We start from the raw sequence: 10168 nt of genomic DNA, 5'->3' as shown, positions 1-10168 counted from the left end.
TCTGTTACGATTGGACCTTTCTCGTTGACCTAATTCCTGACTCTGCCTTTGGGATCTGAGGTGTACTGTGGGAAGTATTTTACCTGAACCCAGTTTCCCTTTATGCAGAGCTGAAGGGACCAAGGAGGGCTGGGGGAGTGCTGAAAGGAGACCTGAGATGGCTTGCCCCCCCCCCTCTGTCCCCGCTGGGATTTAGGGCACGTTCCCTCTGGACTTTCCCTCTGTGAAACGCGAGGAGAGCCCCCCGCTGCCTGTCTCCCGGGAGAGCAGCGCTTCGACTTGAGATGTGAATGTCCCTTTACAGCATGGAGAGAACCAGAGCTGCGGCTGTCAATCACCGGCCTTTGGTGCCGTCCCAGTCAGGCATCCTGGGGCCCCAGCCCCCTGCCCGCCCCAGCTCCATGCTCCCAGCTCCCTGGAGAGCTGCCCCCGACCCATTCCCTCTCTCTGGCCCCAGAACAGAGCAAGCTGTGTGCAGGGCTGGCACTGCTCCCTCCGGCCTCCCAGAGCAAACACAAGACCAAGCCCCAGGCACAGCCAGGCCCCACAGCCCCCGCTGGATCTAGCTGTAGGGGTGGGCCTTGCACCCTGTACCTCCCGATCTCAGCAGAGACCCAGAACGGTCCCCAGAACACGCTGCCACAGACAAGAGCTCAGAAAGCAGATAATGAAAGCTTCCCGGCCCAGGGAGTCAGCACCTACTGGACCCCGAGAAGTCGGCTGGGACTTGGCAGGGTCTCCTCATAGCTGCCTGGGCCAAGGTAAGGAATTCTGGGGTTCAGGGAAGAACCCACTCTCCCTACCTGAGGCAGGTAGGTAACCCCGGCCCAGACCTGCCCTCCCCCTTCCCAGAAGCTGGGGGCAAGCCCTTGGGAGGGAGCACTGCCTTCCTGCCCTGCCCAACCATCCTGTCCTGAGTCACAGGCTGCACCCAAGGCCTCTTCTTCCAGCCGCCCCTCCCCGAGGGCCGGCAGCCCTGAGTTGAAGGCACGGAGCGGGCTGCAGACATAGGGACACCTAGGCTACAGCGGCTGGAATCAGTGGCCAGGGCGGCTGGGGGAGGGGGTGGCGCGGGGAAAGGGGAGGAGGCAGGGCCTGGGAGGGGCATAACAAAGGGGCACTTTTGGAAACCCGACCTGCCTGCCGAGGTGCCTGCTCCCCGATGACGCACTCCAAACCCGGACCTTCCACACCAAACCTCGGAGCCCAGGGGCTGGCGGGCTCTGCTCTCAACCCTGTGGACGTCGCCCTTCGACCGGCCCCTCTGGCCAGCCGGGTGCTGCACAACTCAGAGCCGTGAAGCCCAAGCGGAGCTGCCAGGCCAGGCCCAGCCATGGAGGTTCCAGGACTTGGCCAAACTTGTTGAACTCGGTCTCGGCGGGGGTGGGGCCGGCCGCTCACTGCTGAGGGCAGGGGGACTCGAGATGGTGGCCCGGGCAGCGGCCCCGGGAACTGGAGCTCTTTGCAGAGGGCAAAAGGGTCGCCGGGGAGCGAAGGCCCTTTCCGGGGCCCCAGGACGATCTGGAGCCCTGAAGAGGCCCCAGGAGACGGTGTGCCCTCCGGTCCCGAAGCCCCCTCCCTCCGGCCGGCCTGGGAGATTTCAGGGTGCGCGCCGCCGCCGCAGATGAACCACCCCCTCGGTTCAGCTGCAACGCTCCGTCCACGCACCGAGCGGGGTGGCCAGGGGCTCGGGGGCGGGAGTCGGTCCCACTGCAAACTTCAGGGGTGGGAGCGAGGGGAAGGCGGGCTCGAGCCGGCGCTCCCGCCGCCACCTTCCCGCGGTCTCCGCGCTGCCGCACTCACCGCGTCCTCCCTGCGCGCTGGGGTGAGTTGGGGTCCGGCCACGCTCCCGCTGGAGTCCTGACGCTCCGGGCCCTGACCGCCGCCTCCCGGAGCGCTCCGGGCCCTCCCCCGGGAAGCCCAGCCCCCGGCCCCGCCCTCTCCTCGCTGCCGCGGCCCCTACCCCACCGTCCGTCCGCAGGCGCGGGGCCGCTGGCATCGCGGCGACCGGCGGCTCCCGGGACGCGGGCCGTGAGTCGCGGCTCCCGCGTGAGAAGTGCCAGGGCCGACTCCCCAGGGTGGCGCCGAGCCGCTGCGGGGCGTCCGGTTTCAGCTTTGCCCCTCCCCGGCTTTTGCAGAGCCTGGGAGACTTGTGGAAGCGGGAAGGGACCGGCGCATGGACACCCTTTGGAGGGAGGTCTGGGGGCTACACTGCCTTACATTTTTTGCAGATCACAGACTTCTTAGAAGTTAGCTCCGACGTAGCTCACCACCATCCCCTTGTGAGCATTCGGATTTCCATTGTGCAGATGCAGAAACTGAGGTCAGATACCTTCGGCGGCTTGCCCGGGATCTGCAGTGGGGCAGGGCCGGGACTCCAACTCCAGCCGGGCCTGCCAATCTGAGGCGCATTCGGAAGCCTGGGACCCACACGCGGTAGGGGTGGGGCAAAAAGGCAAGAGCTCCTCCCCCTCCGCGTTCTTATTCCCACATTTTGTGTCACTCCTGTATTCACTTTTAAGTCCCTTCGCCCCTCCACCGCCTGTGTCGGTCACCAGCCTGGGTGGATTTTTCCAGATCCCCACGATGCCACCCCACCCTAAACAAATCCCTTCTTTCTCGCGCCCGTGTCCCCACCCCGGCATTTTTTCGGAGCCTGCCCTCTGTTATTTATATCCACTGGAGCGGCCCGAGAATGTTCCGAAGCTGACCTAATCGCCACCTGCTCGGCCTCCCCTCCCCTCCCGCTCGCTCCTGCGCTGGTGACCCAGCGGCCGCGTCCTCCCCTGGCAGGCGAGAGGGGGCTCAGGCCGGCGAGGGCGGACGCCCGGGCGCTCCGAGGATCCAGACCGCGCAAATCCGCTCGGGGTTGGAGAGCCGGGTGCCCTCCCAGGAGTGCGCCCTCAGTGGGGGGACGCGGAGCTCTGGGAAGCCCAGGGTCACGTTCTCTCTTCTTACCCACTCGATACACACCGACACCCCCCACCCCGCCATCCCCGACACACACACACACTCACAGAGGAGTGTGAGTACGTGTGCGCGGATTTTTAAACCGTAGCTTTAAAAATAGCGAAATTATGTTTCTAGTAAACCTGGGAGGAATTACTGGCGCGTTCTCTGTGCAGATAAATCCGCTCATAAATTGGAAAGGGCCAGAAGGGAATGAATGAAGGTAATTGCAGGGGGTAGTATGAGCTGCTGCGGGTGGACTTGCTCCGTAGTCCCGGTGAGAGGGCGAAACTGCCTCCCCAAGACCCAGTGAGGCACCCAAGACCATAGGTCTGAGGCCTCAGCCGCTTGGCAAGTGGTGCCTGAGTAGTGGGTCCTTGCCTGCGTTCTCACAAGGGTGTGTGCCCAGCAGGATGAACTTCTGAAACCAGGCTCAGCACCCACTCTCGGCTGCGTCTTGGACAAGTCCCTTTTCTCCGTGTCTGTTTCTACCTCTATAAGGCATGACAGGTGACCGGCTGGCCTCCCAAATGGGCCGTGTGCCCGGCTAATTGCGGATTGTAAAACAACTGCAAATGAGAGGAGCTGGGGTAGTGTCTGATGACAGTCAGGGTGGTTTGTGTTATTTAAAATCTGTTAACATCCCACCTAGTGCCTGAGGGCCTTTAGGCACCTAGACAGAAAGTGTGAAAACACAAGAATGAAATTAATTACAGGAGCCACTTATTAAAACCCCATTAAAAAGCAAGGCTGCAAGCCAGGCCCTGGGGTCTGGGGAAGCCAGGTCACAGAGACTCAGAAAACAGGGCTGTTAATGAGATCACGAGGAGTGGATGCCGGTGTAAAACATCTGGCTTCCCTTGGGTTCAATCTGGAAGCAGAAAGCAGAAATGTCGCAGCTGATCTTAATTGCCCCTAAGGTACCATAGGGAGAAAAAATAAACCCCAACCCAGAGCACACCAAGCTGCTTCAAAGGGGAAAAAGACAGAGCTGCTCTTGAAAGACAACCCCCTGTTAGGGCTGCCCCCAGGGCTCAGATTTCTATGCTCCACAGCCAGAGCCCCTACACACTCACACTGCTCTATCAGTGGAGTGCCCGGCTTGAAGAGACTTCAAGATGAGATGCCCAAGGTCAGAGGGCTGGATAGACAGAGACCTACAGACGTGGTTTGGCTTGAGGCACCAAGTGGCAGGTTGGTCCAGAGCCCAAGTTTGAAACATTCACAGACTCACTCACCTTGAGCATCTGGAATGTCCTAACCCCTGTGCCTTCACCTGTTTGTTTATTTATTTAGCCATTCATTTATCCAACCAAGAAAACATTTGAATTTGTGCTCTATGCTAAGCCCTATGCTAGGGTATTGGGAACACAAAGATAAATAAGGCAGGGCTCTAAGTGCACAATAATGATTCCCTGTGGACATGAAGTACTCTGGGAGAAGAGAGACAGAAGAGACTGCCTTCCATGGGTGGTGACACTTGATGGGTCTTGATGAGCAGGAATTCGTCATGTGGAGAGGCATTCTAGGCGGCAGTGCCAGGGTGTGCCAAGCCCCAGGGGTGTTAGCATATGACCCAGCAATTCCACTTTTCGGTGTCTGTCCTAGACAAACGTGTACAAGTGCATGAAAACATACAAAGATGTTTGCATGTAGTATTGTTTGCAATAAGGGGAAACAGAAGACGAATGTCCATAGGAGTGCCATGGTTAAATAACCTAAAGTTCATTCATGCTTTGGATTACTCTGCAGCACCTAAAATACACGTTATCTAGAGATGTGTTCTTCTATGAAGATCTCCAAGGCACTGTTGAGTGAAAAAAAAAGCAAAGTGCAGCACACACAAAATATTCAGAGAGAATATTCACCAAATTTATTTCTGTGATTATCTCTAGTGAGATGTATAGAATTGGTAAAGGAGACGTTTGTAAGGTTAGAAAATTAACAGTGAGAATGTACTTATGTGTAAATTGTATATTTAAAATAAAGAGTCTTTTAGGAGATGGTGAGTGGGTCTTATTGTCTAAAACAGTGCTGTCCAAATAGAATCTTTAGCAGCAAGGGAAACATTCTATAGCCTCACTGTCCAATGCTGTAGCCATTGAAATGTGATTAGTGTGGTTAAGAAACTGAATTTTAAATTTCATCTAATTTTAATTAACTAAAAATGTAATAGCCACAAAGCTAGTGGCAACTGAATTGTACAGTTCTGGTCTAGAATATTGAGTTTAGGATCTGGTGGAGGCAGATGAGAGATGAGGCTGGTAAGATAGGTTGGGATGGAATGAATGGTGAAGCTTTGCAAGGTGGGCTGAAGAATTTGGACTTTATCCTACAGGCGCAGTGGGCAGTGTGGATGAGAGTGACTAGATAAAGGTAACTCTGGCAGCCCTGCAGAGGGTAGATTAGAGTGGGCAGAGGGCTGAAGGCTGCCGTGTTTCTCTCCGTGGCCTCTGGACATTGCCCCAGCATTCCTGACTGGCAGCTGAATAAAGTATTCTAACTCAACAGCTATGTTTTTAAGATCTCAGGCAACCCCAGAGTTATTGAGAAGGGTTAACCTCAGTGGGGGAGGCTGTTTTTGTGTTGGAACGCAGGAAGAACAGCAGATGGATGACATTAGAGTGAAAATGCATAGCAGGTTTCAGAGTGGGGACTTTAATGAAAGCTTCTCCAGGGTCAGGAATTTGCCTGGAGCAGATTCGTTGGAAATGCCTCTGCAGAGCCCAGGTGTACAGGAGCGTTCTGCTCAGGAAGCCTGCCCTGGCTCGTGTGGGCCTTTCCCTGAAGTCCACAGGGTCCTCCTGAAAGAATTCTAGTGGAAAATCCACTCCGTTGTCTGCCGTTCATGGAACACCCACTATGCCAGATACCATGCCTGGTGCTGGGTCCACAATGCAAACACGGCACACATGGTCCCTGACTTCATGGAGTTTTCCACTAAAATCAAATTAAGGCCCAAATACATAGTTACCCTTTGTAGTAAGTGTTTTAAGGGAAACAGGAACATTCAAAGGACATGGTACTGAGAGAATAAGAAAGGGAGCATTAAGAATATAGGCGCCCTAGCCAGTTTGGCTCAGTGGATAGAGCGTCGGCCTGCAGACTGAAGGGTCCCAGGTTTGATTCCGGTCAAGGGCATGTACCTTGGTTGCAGGCATATCCCCAGTAGGGGGTGTGCAGGAGGCAGCTGATCGATGTTTCTCTCTCATCGATGTTTCTAACTTTCTATCTCTCTCCCTTCCTCCCTGTAAAAAATCAATAAAATATATATTTTTAAAAAAATATAGGAGGATCAGAGAAGACCTTTCCGGAAGTTTAAGCTTCTCTACCCACAGAAGCCCCCAAAACCCAAAAGACAAGTAGAAGTCATCTAGGTGAAGAGGGAACCTAAGAGAGAACATTCTAGTTAGAAGGACTGAGGTGTGCAAAGGCCACGACATGGAGATGACCTTCTAGAGAAGAAGGGTAGAGTGGGTAGGGCATGGTGAATGAGAGGGGGAGGGAAGAGGGACGGGCGGTACCCAGACACCACAGGCATTGTCTTATTCTGAGTGCAGAAATGAAGCAGAAGAGAGACCTCAGTGTGTTTCTGGATGTCATGTGAGGAATAGATTAGAGCAGGGGATCGGCAAACTGTGGCCTGGGCCACCTACAAGCTAAGGATGGGTTTTATATGTTTAAACAGTTGAAAAATATCAAAAGGAGAATAATATTTTGTAACACATGAAGGTTCCAGGAAATTCAAATGTCAGTGTCCCCAAATAAAGTTTTATTGGAACACGGCCTCGCTCATTTGTTTACAAAGTGTCTATGGCTGCTTTTGCACTGTTGAATAGTTACAGCAGAGACTGTATGGCCCGCAAAGCCTAAAATATTTACTATCAGGCCCTTTACTCTCAACTATGCTGATCCCTGGATTAGAGGGAGACAATAGCAGGGAGACCAATGAGGAGGTTGCCACAATCAAAAGTGCAAGAACAAAGTGGCTTTCGCTAGAGTGGTAGCCGTGGGGGTACTCCGTGTAGGGACTGAAGAAGTATGTGGGGAGGTCGGTAGATCTTGCTGATGAGTTAAATGTGGATGCGAAGTGGGGAGAGATATTTCAAAGTGGCTCCCAACCTGAGATCTTGGAGTGGACTCTGGACCACAGTAAGACATTAGTGAGGCAGTTGGCAAAATTTGCACCAAGTTTGTTGATTAGTGTTATTAGCACTAATTTCCTCACTTTGATAATTGTATGATGCTTGTGTAAGATGTTACCTTTGTGGATTTATGGAAGAGTATATTGAAATTCTTTGTAAGCTTTATGCAACTCTTTGTAAGTCTGAGATTATTTCAAAATGAAAAGTTAAAAAAAAATAAATGAAAACAAACAAAGGAAAAATATGACTCCCTGGTTTTTAGCTTGAAGTGCCATTTACTGAGATGGGGGGAATGTGAAAGAGGCAGGAGGAGAAAGGAAGATCAAGACTTCTTTGGCTCAGTGGATAGAGCGTCGGCCTGCGGACTGAAGGGTCCCGGGTTCGATTCCGGTCAAGGGCATGTACCTGGGTTGCGGGCACAATCCCCAGTGGGAGATGTGCAGGAGGCAGCTGATTGATGTTTCTCTCTCATCAATGTTTCTAACTCTCTATCTCTCTCCCTTCCTCTCTGTGAAAAATCAATAAAATATATTTAAAAAAAAAAAAGACTTCACTCTTAGACACATTGGGTTTGAGATACTGAGATGTCCAAATGGTCGTGTCAAGAAGGCAGGGCCAGGTACTATTCTGGACATCATGGATGAGCTCCGAGACCTGGGGGAAGGTGAGGAAACCATGCAACTCAACCTCGGAAAGGCAGCTCTGTGCCTGGGGGGAGGCAGGGCTGGGGTGGCGAAGGGGGAGTGCATGTGTTTGCAGTGTCTGTGGTACACAGGCATTCTGCTCAGCACTTGGTCACTGTAGCCTCTCAACAACCTAGTCCGGTAGGACTTATTCTTCCCAGTTTACAAAGAAGACAACAGGCTCAGGAAGGTGCTAAGATGAGCTCAAACACGCAACTAGGAAGTGGGAATGTGAGGGCTGTCTGACCCCAACACAGTTGCTGAGTTGGTGATGCTGAGCATCCATGGGCATGGGTTTATTAGTTTCCTAGGGTAGGGCTGTCGAAATAAGTGACCACAAACTGGGTGGCGTAAAACAACAGAAATACCTTCTCTTACAGTTCTGGAGGCCAGAAATCCAAAATCAAAGTGTTGGCAGGGCCATACTCCCTCCCCAAGCTCTGGGGGACAGTCTTTCCTTGTCCTCCTAGCTTCTGGTGGCTCCTGACAGTCTGATGACCTTTGGTATCTCCTGGCTTATAGCCATATCACTCCAATCTCCGCCTCTGTCTTCAGGTCATCTTCACGTCAGTCTGTCTCTTTGTATCTGTGTCTCGTCTTCTTCTGTCTCACTCTTATAAGGACACTCAGCCACTGGATGTAGGGCCTACTCTGATAATGGTAGCTCTGTGCCTGTGGGGAGGCAGGACCCAGGGTGGCGAAGGGGGGGTGCATGCGTTTGCAGAGCCTGTGGTACACAGGCATTCTGCTCAGTCCTTGGTCACTTGAGCCTCTCAACAACCCAATCCAGTAGGACTTATTCTTCCCAGTTTACAAAGAAGGCCACAGCCTCCCATCTTAAAATCCTTAACTACATCTGCAAAGAGCCTTTTTCTAAATGAAGTAACATTCACAGGCTCTGGAGATCAGGAGGTAGCTACATCTTTTCAGGGACCGCCATTCAACCCACGTCACTGGACTGGAGAGGGCTACAGCGGTTAGCCTTGGAAAGCTAGTAAAATACTTCCTGAACTTGAAAAGCAGCCTGACTTTCAGAGTTTCTCTCCATCCAGTTTCACAAATGTGTCTCTTTGCAGAATGGATCAGCAGCCTCAACGCTGCCAACACCAATGTGGCTTGGACTTCTAGGTGGCCTATAATTATGACAAAACTCTCAGACTCTGGGGCCTAATGACACAGGGATAGTCAGGCACAAAGGGTAGCACACAGTAACTGTGTCTGGGAGGATGCCCACTCAGAGTTTTGAGTGTTGGGGAGGATGCGTGTAGATTGTACCAAGATACCCGCCCCCTCCCCGAGGCTACTGGCTTCCCCAGTAAGAACCACAGTTACCCTGGCAGCTCACTGCCTTCCTCTACAAGGACAAACTTAGCTAGGGTTCCTTGGGCAAGATTTTTGTCACAGGCTCTTAGAGTTAACATGTCATAGTAGGGACAGGAGCCAAAACAGGGCAGAGAAGAGGGGAGTGGGAAGAGGGGAGTGTGAAGGAATGCAAATGTAGTTCTCCCAGTCCCACTAACACATGACTCACCCACTCGTAGGGAACTGGCTTGGCTGTCACACAGAGGGAACCATTTTTATTTCTGTCGCTTGGGAGTCCTGCAGTCCTGGAACAGCCCTCTGGCATCAGAAGAGTGAGGAGAAGGCACTGCCAGAACTCAAACCCTGGTTTCTGACTCTCTGGTTCCTGATTCTCTGGTCTCTGTTCTTTCCATGATGGTTATCTGACTGGTGAGAACAGCGAAGAGCTTCTTCACTACCTTTATTAGGCCTTATCAGTAAATAACGTATCACAAGGAGATAATATAACTTCTATTTGTGGAACACTTTACAGTTTGCAGAGCACTTGCACGTATAGTATTTCAGCACTCTGGCAGTTGCCCTGAAAATCTGGCTGCCTGGAGAAGTTTCCTGGCACCCTGGACCTACGGTATTCCAGGACAGGATGCTGATTTAGTGTGGAGATGGTGCCTCTTCCCCCACGGTAAAGACAGAAGGCAGGTTTTTTTTGGTAATTACACAGCTGTCTGACACTTCCAAAGCTACCCAAAACTGTATATTTGGGAAATGAATGCTATTCCCAGAGGGTGGGAGCCATGCCCTCTTTTAGCATTATTACAAATTTATTTATATTTGGGCACTTAAATATGTATTGGCGATGCCAAGCTGCAAGGACTCTGAATGCTGTATTCAGTCTGTTTCCAATCCTTTAGGAGGAATTTCAACTTGTTCCCTGCAAGCTCTGCAGAATCCTTGAGGCTGTCATTTGCAAACCGCTGGATGCAGTAACTCTGTGTGGGAAGCCTGCACACACCATCCACATGGACTATAGATGGTTTTGCAGTCTCAGCAGAACGTTTGGATCCACAGACAGCTTGATCAGAATCAGAG

General features: G+C 52.4%; 1 protein-coding gene and 1 long non-coding RNA gene across 9 annotated transcripts in view; one reads left to right on the top strand and one right to left on the bottom strand.

Annotated features, from left to right (window-relative positions):
* PACSIN3 (protein kinase C and casein kinase substrate in neurons 3) overlaps window positions 1-2359 on the bottom strand; it is a 9099-nt gene extending 6740 nt beyond the window's left edge. For 2 of the 8 annotated variants that reach the window (XM_006091972.3, XM_014458583.2), the window contains exon 1: window positions 1804-1956. The gene's annotated coding sequence lies outside the window, so the exon portion shown is untranslated. The other 6 variants (XM_006091973.3, XM_006091976.3, XM_014458582.2 and 3 more) reach the window with 6 other exon arrangements.
* On the top strand, window positions 1137-6730 carry LOC111826698. The gene is made up of 2 exons (XR_002830065.1): window positions 1137-1605; window positions 2232-6730. It is a non-coding gene; the product is annotated as an uncharacterized LOC111826698 (long non-coding RNA).
* The last annotated feature ends 3438 nt before the right edge of the window (window positions 6731-10168 follow it).

The sequence above is a fragment of the Myotis lucifugus genome, unplaced genomic scaffold, assembly GCF_000147115.1.
Source record: "Myotis lucifugus unplaced genomic scaffold, Myoluc2.0 scaffold_97, whole genome shotgun sequence".
In the NCBI taxonomy this organism is placed as follows: domain Eukaryota; kingdom Metazoa; phylum Chordata; class Mammalia; order Chiroptera; family Vespertilionidae; genus Myotis; species Myotis lucifugus.
The sequence above is the reverse complement of the archived record's forward strand: the minus strand, read 5'-3'. Positions and strand labels throughout refer to the sequence as shown.